At 49.5% G+C, this 16,520-nt stretch overlaps 1 protein-coding gene across 2 annotated transcripts in view; it reads left to right on the forward strand.

Moving 5' to 3' along the window:
- Positions 1–5,949: 5,949 nt before the first annotated feature.
- LOC102447455 (caspase-8-like) overlaps positions 5,950–16,520 on the forward strand; it is a 44,629-nt gene continuing 34,058 nt past the window's right edge. Inside the window, exon 1 of one of the 2 annotated variants that reach the window (XM_075933875.1) lies at positions 5,950–6,117. The gene's annotated coding sequence lies outside the window, so the exon portion shown is untranslated. The remainder of the gene's footprint in view (positions 6,118–16,520) is intronic. The other variant, XM_075933876.1, reaches the window with a different exon arrangement.

The raw sequence follows: 16,520 nt of genomic DNA on the forward strand, positions 1-16,520 counted from the left end.
GTCCCCTCTGGAATGAAAGGGAATTAAAGGGATTCTCTGCATTGCAAGATTGAGTCATTATTTGTTGTGAGGCAGAGACTGTTTTCCCTCTCTGCCCGGTTCTGTGTACACCAGGGCACTGTCAGATGGCTCCAACAGGGGTTATTTAGCAAGCTGAGATACTCCCTGTCTCCCTCAGGCTGCTTTAGCAGCTCCATGCTTTCCTTGTGAGCGTCTACATTCTGAGCCGCTGAGCTGAGGGAAAGAGCCAGCCTCAAAGCTGTTTCCACAACCTTCCCCACCAGTCATTTTCTTTGCTCTTCTGACATGCCTTCCAAATGCTGTTTGGGGGGAGATTATTAGAATCCTAGGACTGGAAGGGACCTCGAGGGTCATTGAGTCCAGGCCCCTGCCAGCACTGTCTAGATCATCCCTGACAGGTGTCTTAGAACCTTTACCCAGGCTTTACTTGACTCTGCAGGGCTGATGATGAGTTTGTTGTAGGTAGATAGGTCTCACGGGCCCAGTTACACTAATCACAAACAGCAAAAGAAAAACATTTCCTAGTCCGAGATGGGCCTGCTCTGTTGGAAGGCGGTGATCCTGCTAATGCCTAGGTTTCCTGAAAAATAGCCTTCCCTTTGGGACTCCTTGGCTACGTCTAGACTGGCATGATTTTCCACAAATGCTTTTAATGGAAAAGTTTTCCGTTTGGGAAAAAGCACTTTTTGCGGAAAAGCGTCCGTGCCAATCTAGACGTGCTTTTGCGCAAAAAAGCCCCGATCACCATTTTCGCGATCAGGGCTTTTTTGCGCAAAACAAATCTGAGCTGTCTACACTGGCCCTTTTGCACAAAAGCTTTGCGCAAAAGGACTTTTGCCCAAACGGGAACAGCATAGTATTTCCACAAGAAGCACTGATTCAGACAGTAGGAAGTCAGTGTTCTTGTGGAAATTCAAGCGGCCAGTGTAGACAGCTGGCAAGTTTTTCCGCAAAAGCAGCTGCTTTTGTGGAAAAACTTGCCAGTTTAGACATAGCCCTTTAGTTCCCTAATCACCTTAATCATTTCTGGTCATTCCTCTGGCCAAACAGGTGGAGGAGGTCCCTGTTTCAGTGCTTCCTTTAATTATCCAGAAGAATTAAATATGTTGGCTAATCCTCTAGGTTTTCTTAAAGCACTCTCTCTGAGGGACAACTTGAGAGACAACTCTTGGAATTTTTTGTAATTGTAACATGCCAAGTGTATTGTGACAGTTGTATTTTGTTATAAGCCTTTATTTTGTGTATACTTACTGGTTTGCAATGTAGTGCGATATTCGTGCTAGCCAAATACCATCTGTGGACCTCTGCTTCCCATTGAATACAGATGGCTAACATTGCTGACTTCAGTGGCCACAGTGAATGTGGCCCAAAATGTCTTATCTGCTCCAAGATCAGCCCACGGTTCCATACGTTGGAGAGCAGCTCCGGTTCAGTTTTGGAAAGTATTGCTTAGCAGCTGCACTTTTTAATATACTCCTTGCAGAATAGTTTCAGATTCAAGTTGAGATTTAGGTAATAGCATCAACTAGCACTATGGTATCCAGAGGACAGGGGAAAGCAATTATTTTGCACTGTCAGGGTTTTAGCAAATGGCCTTGCTGAAGTATTAAATATATTTACTTGTAATATCTAAAGTATTAGAAAACGTTTGCTGAGGCACAACAGTGGCAACTGTTTTAACTAACCCAGTGGTATCCTACCCAGTGACATTTCATTTGCAGGCTATAGAGGGTCTACCCGTGAATTCTAATCTCTGTACTATGGCGAGCAACCTAGTCGTCCTATTCTGGCTGTGGTTGAGCACTCAGGAATGTGTAAAAGGTTTAAGAGAGAAATGCGTATTTACCTGTGTTGCATTCAACCTGAAAGTGCTGTTCTGTTAATACCAGAATATGGCACAACCCTGGTGTGAAAGTTCAAGCAAGCTGCAACAGTGTAGTCTGGAAAGGGATCCTTGGACCACCTGAACAGGGAAGTTCAAAAAGGTTGCCAGGCAGGTCAACAGAGCGACCAATATCAAACATTTCTCCCCAAATTTTTCTTTAAGGATCCAAAAGGGATAGGATAGACTGTCCTTTCATTATTTTGTCCAGCAATTAGACCTGGCTTCCAGCATGCTAATTTCATTCATTGATTTCCAATTCCAAAATATCTTTGTAAGGCGTTACCTTAATATGATCCTTGAATAACAATGGGAATCCTTTTTGTTTGGGCTATATCGGTCTTTCTGTCTCCGTTATGCATCTTTCCCCATCAATATATGGGGACAGTTATTGTGACATTTTACAAACTTTGACTTTTCATGGTTAAGCACACAGTTAATACAGGCCCAATTAGCACCGTGGGGGACTTTGGGCAACAGAGAACAATATGGGGGAAAAAATAGGAATGTAGTAGTGAAACTGCTGGGATATACAGAGGAAACAAGGGGAAGCAGCCTGGACCCTGCAAAAAAGGATATGCCTCTGAAATTGCTGCAGGTAGTAAGAAATGCCCCAAAGAGAACTCTGTGTGTGAATGAACAACCAAGAGTTGTCCTGTTGGTAAATAAAATAACTCCATGCCAAGTTGTGAGGAAGTGGGGAGTTTTGGGTGGTTACATACAGGGGGGCACCTGGTTTAATATGACTATGGTGGGGAGTTTGTTGTTCAGAGAACAGCCCAGAACTGGAGCCATGGTGTCTGGTACCTTGGTGATCCTGGCCCTGCTCAGAGGACACAGCTGGTTCTGGCCAGAAGACAGACAATGGGGCTGCAGAGGGGAGACCCCAGTGGCCAGCCCAGCTGATTCCAGGGAGGGGAGAACATTGGACAGAGGAGAGAAAAGGCAGAAAAGAGAGGCCCAGGCGAGCCTCTTACCTGGAAAGAAGACAATGGAGTGGGGAGGGGTTGTTGCTGGGGATATTGAAGGCTCTGCTGGGAGCCTGGGGGCTGTTTTCTGGGGGACTGAGGGCAGAGCAGGCAGGACTCAGCTAGCTGCAGGGGAGACTGATGTGTAGGCCCTCCTGAGAGACCCCTTATTGTGTTCAAAGCGCAATAAACCCTTGTGTTTTGAGGTGGCTGAGAGTCGCTCTGGTCTAGAGAACAGGGTGGCGCTATTCCTTCCGAGAGTGGAGGCCTGGGGATCCGGAGCGAGAGGCCCCCCCAAAGGGCTCACGGCGGAGGCAGGTGGCTGAAGGCCCTGAGAGGCGCCGTCCCGGAGGCGGGGAGCAGACCCCCAGGTAGAGTCGCTGCACTGGAGTGGACTCGCTGAGAAAGGGCTGTCTCACTGCCGCTGGAGAGGAGTGGGCACCCCACGAGAGGGTCACCACACTGGAGCGGAGCAACCAAGTGTGGGCACGACCTGCGAGCCATTACACAAGTCTACCTTGTTTTCTCGGTTCTTGGTATGTCTGTATAAATGGAAACTAAATGCAAGGTGAGTAAACCAGTGAATTCCAAAACTCAGTTGACGTGGAGCTGTTTCTATTTTGTATCCTTGAGCTAGCAATCCAAGACCATTCATAGACACTTAAAATGGGTAGGAGAGGAAGCAGCCTCCTAAATGATGTGAAATTAGTGTCTCTGCATAAAATGGTGAGGATCTTGGAGATCTTTTAGTGTATTCATTGTCTTTTGGCTTCTGAGGAAGTGGGTCTGGCCCACGAAAGCTCATCATCTAATAAACCTTCTTGTTAGTCTTTAAAGTGCTACATTGTCCTGCATTTTGCTTCGGCTTCTCTTGGACTTTGTTAATCTCAATGAAATATCAATAATTTAGAAAACATACCTTAATCTGGTCTATATTGCAATGTACTAATAGCTAAGCACACAAAAGGCTAACCGGTAGAATCAGAATTGCTCCTGGTTGCCATAGGCCTTGTACCACAGGCCTGATGGAAAGTCTCTGTTAGCTTAGGTGGAGAGAGCATGTAATTTTGGGGCAAAGGAAGGGCTCTGCTATGGAGTTTTGAGCAGCCTTGGAGTTCCAAAGCCATTATGTTCTATTAGGTGACTGCTTATAGGTCTGGCCGAGAGTGTTTTGATTACATGTTTTTCTTAATAAAATATCAGTTCATTGAAACCTCTGTCCCTCCTCTGCCTAATTGTGGAGGTGAGTGTCCTAACCAAGGGGCTATTGGCTACTTTGGCATTGGGTCTGCCTTTCTGGTGTTTTCCATTCAAAGTTTGGAAAGGTCTCGATTGTGTTGTTTGGACCAAAAACCAGATTTTGCAAAACAGAATTTTTGTTTTCTGGCCACTGATTCATTACAATGTATCTTTCTAAAAACCCCATTCAAACACATGAATTTCAAGAGACTGCTGGTAATGTATTTAATGGTGGTGCCCATCTCTCCTTTTTTCTTTTATTAATTTTCCATAAAAATAATATTGCATGTGTCACATTACTGAGTTGGAGGGAAGCAGCCAGATCGCTGCTGCACCCCTAGGTGGGGGTGTTGGCCCCAGAAATTGGTATGAAAGGGAGCCATGTGGGGTATTGAATGGGAGCTTATTGTTTGTTAATCTTATGTACACTATTTATGTGAGTATATAATGTCTGTGTGTGTAGGTAGGAATCTGTAATCTGTGTGGAAGCTGAATATTTCTATGAATGTGGTTAAGCATGGCTATGGACAGGCTGAGTAGCAAAGCCCTGTGGAACAATGGCTCTCAATAGGCTATGGACACACCCAAAGAATGGGGTTTTGTCACCTGAGGGCAGCCAGCAGGGAACATAGAGATTGGCCTCTGACCAGGTGACTTGCTGCATACAAGAAGAGGCCAGGAAGGAGGTATAAAGAGGCCATGCGGTCGATGCCATTTTGTTCTCAGCTCAGCACTTCATCCCAGAGGCAGCACTGCAGGGATTGAAGAGCCCGGAAGACCTGTGAACCCATCCTGATCGTAGGATGTGCAATAAGAACTTTTAAACCAGCAGCTGTACATCTCTGCTAGAGCCTGCATCGAGAACTGGGAGATTCGGTGCATGTAACGTACTGTACTTTAATAACCTTACTCTCATGCTTTTCTTTCTTGTAATAATAAACCTTTAGATATAGATTCTAAAGGATTGGCCCAGTGTGATTTGTGGGTAAGGTCCAGAGGGTAAATTGACCAGGGATCTGTGGCTGGTTTCTTGGAACCGGACAGAACTTGTTCGGGGTAGGTGGGATTGGGTGCTAGGACCCCCCACCAGTGTATAGGCCCGGGGCCATCTGGGGCACGGATATTGCTGGGGTGTCGGAGGGGTTTTGCTCGGGAGGCTTCAGGCAGGCAGCTGAAGCGCTCTGTGGGACTGGTTTGTGACCTGTGTGGAGAGGTCACCAGTCAGGGGGACTGTAAGGAGCCCCGGATTTGAGCAATTCGCCCTGAGCGGACGCCCTCAGCTGTGCCCAGACACGGCCCGGTCCGTCACAGCATGTTAAAAGTGATCCCACTGCATTGAAAAGATGAGTGCTGTTCTGTGGGACTGAAGGTCAAAGCAGGGAGGTGGTACTGAGACAAAGGGTTCAATTGGGGAAGCATTTTGAAGCAAGCATGTTTTCTCCTTACTCTTTAATTCTTCATCTAGAACAGTGGTTCCCAATCTGTCGTCTGCAGACCTCTGGCGGTCCACGACGGTACTGTAGGGGGTCCGTGGAAAGTTTAAAATAGAAATTAAAACAAATGTACATTGTATAAAAACACTTGGGGGGTGGGGGGGCAGTAACATTTTAATAGATTGAAAAGGGGTCTGCATGCTCGAAAAGGTTGGGAGCCACTGATCTAAAATATCTCAAGTCACGCCTCATATTGAGAGGTCTCCCGATTATGCTCCAACTGCCCCAACTTTTACCCATTATTTATTTTATTTTTTACAAGTTCTGTTTCTATGTTGGCAATATCTGAATAACGGAAATTGTAAATGTTACAAGTTTTGGAAGCGAACAGTTCTACAGTCACTGTGTTTATCACAACTTCCATTCTCTTATATTTAACTTAATCTACTGCTGTAAGTCACGTGATAATACTCCATCTCCAAGCCCCTCCTTTCCTGTTGCGAGAGTTCCTGGTGGAATTGAGAAGGAACAAGATCCAGAGGACTTTAATTCACCAGTGTGCCTGATCCCAAAAGTAAGTGAAATGAACAGTCTTCAGTACCATTTTATGTTTGAGGAAAACTGAGTCTTGCTAGGGCAAGATAGCTTTCCATTTTTTCTCTCTGTCTGTGTTTGAATTATAATCCAATGGCAGAAGAAGGCAATAGAGTTAAAATTTTTAGTACATTATCTGCACAGGCAGACATACACCCATGCAGAAATATGTACATAAACTATAGTGTTTAAACATTATAGTTTGAAAGTGAAAATGAAATTAAATTAATTTCCTTCACAGGGAAGCTTGTTTTTATGGCTGTAAATTGCTTATACCTTAATCTTGGGGTATTCATGTATGTCAGAGGGGACCTGGTCTCCCAGGTCTATGCTGACAATTAGTCCTCGAGTCTGTATTTTTTTCAGAGAAGTAGCAAAGGAACTAAGCACCTACGCCTATTTGAATGACTCATGTGCTGCTTCTGTTCGATTTAATATGTCCAAGGGGAGCAGATTCTCATTAGAACGGATTGTGCATACGTTGAAAAAAGAAATGAGGATGGGGAACAGAGCTTTATTTTTATGTATTTATTTATTTGATTAAAGAGGATGTTTTGTAGGACAGTGACTGAGGCTTTGTCTACCTTAAAAGTTTAAAGCACAGCTGTGGCCACACTTTAAACTGAAAGTATGGTCACACCACAAGTGCTGGGAGAGAGCTCTCCCAGCTCTCTATGTAACCCACCTCTGCAAGGGGAGTAGCTAACAGTGCTGGGCTGTAGCCTAGTTCACACTGGCACTTTACAGTGCTGTATCTTGCTGTGCTCGGGGAAAGGGGGTGGGCAGTGTGTTCACACTCTGAGCCAGAACGTTACAGCGCTGTAAAGTGCCAGTGCAGATGGAGTTTTACCGGGGTTTTTTCTAGACAAGAGTTTAAGATCCTATTGTAACAAGATGGCAATTAACTTGAGTTTACTAACATGATTGTTAATGCTAATTTATGCACTCCTCAAACCTTTGCAGTTTATCTTAAAATGGACCCTGAAGTCAACCACAAATTTAAGGTTTATGTCCTGGATTGCAGAGTGTCTGGATTAGCAATTACAATTGCATTGATTAACTCAAATTAATTTGGCAATCAGTCAACTCTTTACCCCAGGGTTAGGAGCCCTGATATACACAATGCTGTTGTGTGTTTGGAGAGAACCAACTACAAATGGGGGTTAGGTCCCACCCTCTGGGGGGTTTTGGATGCGGCCAGCCTACAAATGAATTACTGCCATCTCTGGTAATGTGACGGGGTAGGCTGGCTTGCTGTGGCAAAGGGTTGCCATACTAAATGTTCTCTTAGTTTCAGCAGGGGCACCATTTAATGGGACTGTAGCCCCCCAAAAGTTTGAACCTATGGCTACGGTGACCATATTTTCTGAATAGGGTTGCCAGGTGTCCGGTTTTGAACCGGACAGTCCAGTATTTGAACTTTCTGTTTGGAAAACAAATTGAGAAAATAGAAATGCCCGGTATTTTCTAAATAAGATGTAATGTAGATTGTGCTGTAATGTCAAGTGTGCCCAGTATTTTTGTTGAAACCATCTGGCAACCCTATTTCTGAATAAAAAATGGGGGCACATGATATAAGCGCCCTTCCATCAATCGAACGTTAGCCACGGCGGATAGCCATGGGGCCAGCGGGGGCACACCAGAGGCAGCCGGTGGCGCCGCGATCGCGGACTGCTGGGCCAACGCAGCATGGCCGGATGACGCCGCTGGTGACGTCACACGCGAGTCCCGGAGGGGCGGGGCGGGGCAGGGCAGAGAGCATGGAGGCGGGGCCAGCAATAGACTCCAAGGCGGGCAGTTCAAAAGGGGCAAGGAGCCCCGACAAAGGGAGTGGCGAGCCGGAGCAAGGCGGCGCACGCCCCAGGAAGAGAGGAACAGTATGCCTGGCTCCGCACTAGGAGCCGTAGGAATCGGCGGGGAAGAAGTGGCCCAGGGCAGGGTCGTGGAACCCATGAGCGGAGGGGTTAGGGGCTACAGCCCCCTCCACTGAGCAGGGACGAGAAACCCTGCCTTAGGGACCTGGGCCGGGGCTTAGAGAGAGGGAGGGCCTGAGCCCCCTTCCCGGACCCTGAGGGTCCACTTACACCGAACCCCTAGGGGCTCTTGCAAATGCAAACACGGTCCAGAGTAGGACCGGTCAGAGAGAACCACACAGAGCTGCCTAAAACCATAGACATTTTTCGGCTCGTACAGGGGAGTCGGGGACAATTTGGGGGAACTGGTGACACTCCCATTTGGCCAGAATCCGGTGAATGGGAGCAGCAGGAGGCCATGTTACATAGTGCCTATGTCGTGATGCGAAAACAAGCAAGTAAGTAGCCTCCCTCCCTCTCATGCCCAGATCCTGTACCTCCAAACCTCCCCACCAAGACTCTGCGCCCCCAACCTGCTCCTGCCATCTCCCCTCCAGCCAGACACACTGCCCCCTCCCCTGCTTCTGCTCCCTTCCTTCTGGCCAGATACCCAATCCCAGCCTGCTCCTGCACCCTATCTTCCACCCAGAACTTTCACCCTCTCCCCTTCTATAACCTACCTCCTTCCCAGATCCTGCACCCCCATCCTTATCCCGCTCACTCGCAGCCCTGTTCCACACACCAAACCCCTCATTTTTTACCTCACCTCAGAGTCTAGGGGGCCCACAAAATCCACTAGCCCTGGAACCCCAGAAAAGTAAATCTGACCTGAGGCCTTGAACCTCAGTCGTCCCAGGAGAGGGAGAGGGAGGACTGAGCACCAGGGGAGCGAGATGTTTCAGGTGGGGATCACATCAGTGAGAGTTGGGAGGTTTTGGAGGTTTGGTGTTTTTTATATTTTGCTTCTCACCAGTGTGGTCCCTGACTGGTTTTTCTCTGGGTCAGTGGCCCCCAATCCCAAAAAGGTTATCCACTCCTGCCATAAGTAAAGAAACTTTTTGTGTTGGATATAATATTTTACTTTATTTAAAAATGAAGCCTGGCCAGCAATCCACCAATTTGGGCCCAAACCCATCTGGCTGCAATGTCATAACACTCCTGTACACCCCAACCCTGAGCCCATCATACACCTGAACCCTCTGCCGTGAGCCCCTCATACTCCCGCATTCCCAAACTCCTGCATCCCGACATCCCCAGCCCCCTGCCATAACACTCCTGCACCCCCCCACATACACCCCAACCTTGTGCCCTGAGTCCATCATACACCCAAACCCCCTGCCTGGAGCCCCTCATAACCCCAACCCAGATTCCTGCACCCCCGCATCCTCAGCCCCCTGGCATAAGACTGTATGCAGCATGAAGCTGGATTTCACCAGTTATGATGTAAATTTCAAAGAAATGTGTGAAAAGACTAAGCAGCAGAAGTCCCATTAAATAAAGTCTGTGAGTACAATGTTTCATGTATGCTATTATTAATCATCATGTCAATTATCAATCATATTAAGTTGTATATTTTCAGTCATGTAAATGTGCATTCTTATATGGCACTTTGTTGACCGCTTGTTCTGAATGTTAATGTAGTTTGGCTCTTTGGTTCAAAACTGTTGCCGACCCCTATCATAGCCCTAGACACAGGTCTTAACTGCCACAGAGTTTTTGCTGCTCCCAGCTTTGCCTTTGGGTCAGCGAGCCTTTTTTTATAAACAGAGGGAGGCAGAGTGATTAAGATAACAAAAGGCTTGTCATTCAAGTAACTGGAGGGTTGTTAGACGATCATGAAAACATTGCCTGGTACTCCACTTAAAAGACAGGAAACCGGGGTAGGAATAAATGTTGAAAATGCAGAGTTAAATAGTGGTGTGCTCCAGGGGTCTGTTTTGGGACCAGTGTTGTTCAACTTATTCATAAATGATCTGGAAAAAATGGTAAGCAGTAAAATGGCAACATTTACAGATGACGCAAAATTACACAAAAACATTGTCCAAGGCTGACTGCTAAGAGTTATAAAGGGATCTTAGAAAACTGAGCAATTGGGCAATACAATGGCAGATTGAATTCAGTGTTGATAAATGCAAAGTAATGTACATGGAAAAATATCATCCCAACTATGCGTACCAAACAATAGGATCTAAACCGCTGTTACCACTCAAGAAAGAGATCTTGGAATCATTGTGGGTAGCTCCCTGAAAACATCTGTTCAATGTGCAGTGGCAGTCTAAAAAGAAAACAATATTGGGAATTATTAGGAAAGGAATAGATAAGATGACAGACAATACCATATTGCCGCTATATAAAATCATGGTATGCCCATGCTTGAATACTGTGTGCAGATCTGGTCCCCACATCTCAAAAAGATATATTGGATTTGGTAATGGTACAGAGAATGACAACAGAAATAATCAGGGGTAAGGAACAGCTTCCGTATGAGGAGAAATTAAAGATTGGTACTTTTCATCTTGGAAAAGAAATGACTGAAGGTGGCTTAAAGGGCCATGTAGAAACTGCTTTGTGGACCCGGCCTTGCTTAAAGGGCCAGGTAGAAACTGCTTTGTGGACTCAGCCTGGCTTAAAGGGCCAGGGATAGACTGTATCACAAGGGTGTCGGGGACCCAGGCGGAGGAGGGGGCGGGGGGGGGGGGGGGAACCTGCCACACGTGGTGGAGAATGTGGGCATTTTCTTCCCCTGCGATGAGGGGAAGGTAGGGAAATCCATTAAAAAAAAACCCCACAAGCGGGAGGATAAGAGATGGGGCGATTTAGAAAGAGGAAACACCCCCAGACCTGTAACTATGGGCAGGTATTGATGGCCAGGCAGAGGGCCCAGAGAGGGGACGAGGCCAAAATGACGGTATCCGTGCGGGTGAATGGAACACCCACTACTGCCCTAGTGGACTCTGGCTGTAGCCAAACCATTGTCTGGAGGGGGGTGGCGGTAGGAATGGACCAGCCGGGACCCCCCGTGCAAATGATGTGTGTCCATGGAGATGTACGGTCCTACGACACGGCTTGGGTGAGGTTGGAAGATGGACAGCGGGGGGCACGCAGGCTGGTGGTGGTGGCCCTGAAGGCGCCCTACCTGGTGATCTTGGGGCGGGACTGGCCAGGGTTTAAGGAACTACTACAAGAAGGGAGTGAGCTAAGGGCAAATATTGTCCAGGCACGGCAAGCTTGCCGGGCCCCACTGAGCCCGCCCCTCAAGGTAGCAGTGGGTGAAGGGACCCCACAGCACACTACATTGGGGGCCCCGGCGGCGGACGCAGGCAGCGCCCCTGCAGGTTCCCCACCTATCAGCCTAGAGCTAGATGGGGACTTCCTGGTGGAGCAACGGAACGACCCCATGCTCAGCCGGGCCTGGGAGCAAGCTGTGATGCGCCCGGAAGGGGAGGAGCCGGTTTCAGGCCAGCCCCAAGGACCCCGCTTCGAGGTACGACAGGACCGTCTCTACCGCCTAGTACAGGACCCTCAGACCCAGGATGAGATGCACCAGCTATTAGTCCCACGCCGTTTCCACCGGGGCCTGTTACAGTTGGCGCACGCGAACCCCTGGGCGGGCCATTTGGGCCGAGAGAAGACCCTACAGCGAGTGGCGCGACGGTTTTTCTGGCCGGGAATCCACCATGAAGTGCGGGAGTACTGTGCCTCGTGCCCCAAGTGCCAGAGGGCCAACCCCGCCAACGTTCCCCGGGCCCCGCTGGTGCCACTACCTATAGTGGGGACACCCTTCGAACGCATCGGCCTAGACTTGGTGGGGCCGTTGGAAAGGAGCCAGACGGGGCATAAGTATATCCTAGTTGTGGTGGACTATGCTACACGGTATCCGGAGGCCATCCCGCTACGGACAACCACCGCCCGCGTCATTGCTGGGGAGTTGCTGGAAATATTCTCTTGGGTGGGTCTACCCCGGGAGATTCTTACAGACCAGGGGACAAACTTGACGTTGCGACTCATGGCGGAGCTGTGTTGGTTGCTGAACATCCGTGCGCTCCGGACCTCTGTCTACCACCCGCAGACGGACGGGTTGGTGGAGCGCTTCAACCGCACGTTGAAGTCAATGCTGCGCAAGTTTGTGGAGGACGATGCCCGTCATTGGGATAAGACGCTCCCAGCGCTGATGTTCGCAGTGCGAGAGGTGCCCCAAGCCTCTACCAGGTTCTCGCCCTTCGAGCTCCTGTATGGACAACAACCCAGAGGGGTCCTAGACCTTGTCCGAGAGACCTGGGAAAAACAAGAAACCCCCGCCCGAGGCTCCGTACACTACATCTTGCACTTGTGGGATCGGCTCCAGGAACTAGGACGTTTGGCCCAAGAGAATCTACGCCAAACCCAGGGGACCCAGACTGCCCACTACAACCGGGGAGCCAGGACTGTTGCTGTTGCTTCCGTCCTCAGAATCCAAGCTGCTAGCAAAATGGCAAGGCCCATTCGAGGTGGTGAGACGGGTGGGCCCAGTGGACTATACAGTACGGCTGCCAGGGCGGAGGAAAGAGGTGAGGATATATCATGTGAACCTGCTCAAGGGGTGGAAGGAGCAAGAGGCCTTGATGATCACCCCGTACCCGATGGAACCAGAGTTGGGGCCAGCCGCCGAGGAGGATCCCCCGTCCACCCGCCTGGACGTCAGTCCTGACCTCGAGACCAAGCAGCAGGAACAACTCCACCGGCTGCTGAGCAGCTTTCCCCAGGTCCTGTCATCGAAGCCGGGCCAGACGAACCTGGCAAGCCACCATATAGCCACCCCCCCCTTTGTAGAGAGTGCGCGACCATCATCGCCTGCTGCCCAGGAAGTTGTGGGACACGGTACGAAGGGAATTGGACCAGATGCTAGCTCTGGGTGTGGTAGAAGAGTCCCGAAGTGACTGGAGGAGCCCCATAGTGCTGGTGCCAAAAGCAGATGGGTCGGTCAGGTTTTGCATAGACTTCAGGAAGGTAAATTCCATCTCCCGCTTCGATGCCTACCCGATGCCACGGGTGGATGAGCTGTTGGAGTGATTGGGGCATGCCAGAGTCATATCCACCCTCGATTTGACTAAAGGGTACTGGCAAATCCCCCTAACACCTGTGTCCTGAGAGAAAACGGCCTTCCCAACCCCGTTCGGACTCTTCCAGTTCACAACAATGCCTTTCGGCCTCCATGGGGCCGCAGCCACTTTCCAGAGGCTCATGAATAAAGTACTAAAGCCACATAATGACTACGCAGCGGCATACATTGACGATATTGTGGTATACAGCCGGAGCTGGACAGAACATCTCCAACATCTGTCCCAAGTGCTGCAGGCATTAGCGGAGGCTGGCCTCACCGCCAACCTGGCCAAGTGCCACTGGGGATATCTGGAGGTGAGCTATCTCGGCTATACGGTAGGGAAGGGGCAGCTCCGACCCCTGGTGGACAAAGTCCAGGCGTTACAGGAGAGCCCTACACCGACCACAAAAAGGCAAGTACAGCAGTTCCTGGGGCTGGCCGGATACTACCGCTGTTTTATACCTGACTTTGCGACCATCGCAGCACCCCTGACAGACCTCACAAAAATCCCTGGGAGCACTGCATAGAGTGGACCCCGGAGTGTGAAACTGCCTTCCAGACCTTGAAGAGGCGACTAGCGCAGGAGCCGGTGCTCGTCCAGCCGGACTTCGACGAGCCATTCGTATTGCAAACGGATGCCTCCCGAGTAGGCCTAGGGGTGGTATTATCCCAGGTGGTGGAGGGGGAAGAGCACCCTATCCTATATCTTAGCCGCAAGTTATTCCCGCGAGAGACTAAATACTCAACGATAGAGCAGGAGGCTCTGGCGGCGAAGTGGGCCATAGAGTCCCTTAGATATTATTTATTGGGGACCCCGTTCACTTTAGTGACCGACCATGCCCCCTAAGATGGCTCCATGCCATGAAAGACTCAAATGCGCGGATCATGCGTTGGTACCTAGCATTACAACCCTTCGCTTTTCAGGTAGTGTATCGGCCGGGAAAAGCCCATACTAACGCAGATTTTTTTTCAAGGACGACTGAAGAGGGGTCGGCCGAAACCCCGTCGCTGACCCTCTTAAGGGGGAGGGTGTGTGATGGGGCGAGGCAGCCCCGCACTGAACCTACAGGGCCCAGCCAGGGTTACCTGGCTGCAGAGGCCCCTCCCCCACAGCCCTACCGAGCATGCCCGGGCTGCAGCAGGGCTATAAAAGCCTGGGCCAGGACTCAGTCTGGGGAGACAGCCGAAGGAGAAGGACTGGAGAAGGAAGCTCTCCCTCAGTGGTTGCCAGGGACTCCAGGAGAGGCTGGAAGGAAGGCGGAGGTGAGTTGGTGCAAGTCCAGGAGAAGGAAGCCCGGGGACCCAGGTAGGAAGTGGCCCAGGGCAGGAGCGGGAGCCGCCTCTCCCGGCCCGAGAACCTCGGCGCGTTTCGGCCGGATTCCCCGCCGAGGAAGTGACCCGGTACCTGGTCGCTCACAGGGCCCTGGGCTGGGACCCAGTGGAGTAGGGTGGGCCCGGGTCTCTCTACCTGGGGTGCGTCCCCGCTACAACGGTAAACTGCTTTTTGGACCAGGCCTGGCTTAAAGGGCCAGGGATAGACTGTATCACAAGGGTGTTGGGGACCCAGGCGGAAGGGGCCCGCCACATATGGACAAAAGGAATAAGGAAATGTTATTTGCTTCTTCACTACACATAACATAAGGTCACTCAGTGAAAGATTATAAGCAGCAGATTTAAAACAAAAAAACTTTATTTCTTCACGGACAACCAGTGCCAGGGGGTGGTGGAAAGGCACAAACTATACCAGGGTTCCAGTAACAATGAAATAAATTTATGGAGGAGATAGACCCATCAATGGCTACTAGCCAGGATGGACAGGGATGCTTACCAGAAGCTGAGAATGGGCGACAGGGGCAGGATCATTTGATTATTGCCTCTTCTATACATTCCTCTGAAGCACCTCTCATTGGCCACTGTCAGAAGACTACTGTTCTAGATGGACTATTGGTCTGACCCAGTATGGCTAGTCTGATATTCTTGGATAAAACCCATATATATCTGCCCTTCCCCCCCTCCCCCCCCGCGTAACCCATCAAAGCCTACTCTCCTGTTTCTGTAGCAGAGAGAGCCCAGGAGTCCTGATAGTGTGTCTGTCTCTCCGCAGAGTTAGTAACAAAGTAAGAATATAAATTAAATTTTTAAATCTAACCTGTGTCTCTTATGTAAATTGCCACAAGATGTCAGAACGTTAGTATTAGAAGACTTGGCTGGTGTTCCTTGGGCCCTTCAGGACAGGGGGCTGGCAGCATAGGGGATGCAGGAGTCAGGGCAGGAGCTTGGGTCTTTAGGGCAGGAGACCAGGAGTATGGAGGTGCAGAAGTCAGGGTTGGGGGTTAAGGAGAGGGTGAGGGTGAAGGGGCAAGAGTCAAAGCAAGGGGTAAGGGTGCAGGAATCAGGGCAGGCAGTTGGGAGGTAGAGGACTTGGAGAAGGGGTGGGGGGCTCAGGACAGGGGATGGAGGTGGCTGTCGGCTTCTTCCAGAGCCAGCCCGGGGGAAGGTGGGGCATGTGCCCTTACCTAAGAACGGCCGTACTGGGTCAGACCAAAGGTCCACCTTGCCCAGTATCCTGTCTGCTGACAGTGGCCAGTGCCAGGTGCCCCAGAGAGGGTGGACCGAAGACAATGATCAAGCGATTTGTCTCCTGCCATCCCTCTCCAGCCTCTGACAAACAGAGGCCAGGGACACCATTTCTATCCCCTGGCTAATAGCCTTTTATGGACCTAACCTCCATGAAATTATCTAGCTTCTCTTTAAACTCTGTTATAGTCCTACCCTTCACAGCCTCCTCTGGCAAGGAGTTCCACAGGTTGACTACACGCTGTCTGAAGAAGAACTTTCTTTTATTAGTTTTAAACCTGCTACCCATTCATTTCATTTGGTGTCCTCTAGTTCTTCTATTATGGGAATTAATAAACAACTTTTCTTTATCGGCCCAGTCCATACGACTCATGATTTTATAGACCTCTATCATATCCCTCCTCAGTCTCCTCTTTTCTAAACTGAAAAGTCCCAGTCGCTTTAACCTCTCTTCATATGGGACCCATTCCAAACCCCTAATCATTTTAGTTGCCCTTTTCTGAACCCTTTCCAAGGCCAAAATATCTTTTTTGAGGTGAGGAGACCACATCTGTACACAGTATTCAAGATGTGGGCGTACCATAGTTTTATACAGGGGCAGTAAGATATTCTGGGTCTTATTTTCTATCCCTTAATAATTCCTAGCATCCTAGTTGCCTTTTTGACTGCTGCTGCACACTGTGTGGAAGTTTTCAGAGAACTATCCACGATAACGCCAAGATCTCTTTCCTGATTTGTCGTAGCCAAATTAGCCCCCATCATACTGTACGTATAGTTGGGTTATTTTTCCCAATGTGCATTACTTTACACTTATCCACATTACATTTCATTTGCCATTTTGTTGCCCAATCACTCAGTTTGGTGAGATCTTGT

This window comes from Pelodiscus sinensis, chromosome 7 (genome assembly GCF_049634645.1).
Source record: "Pelodiscus sinensis isolate JC-2024 chromosome 7, ASM4963464v1, whole genome shotgun sequence".
Classification (NCBI taxonomy): Eukaryota; Metazoa; Chordata; order Testudines; family Trionychidae; genus Pelodiscus; species Pelodiscus sinensis.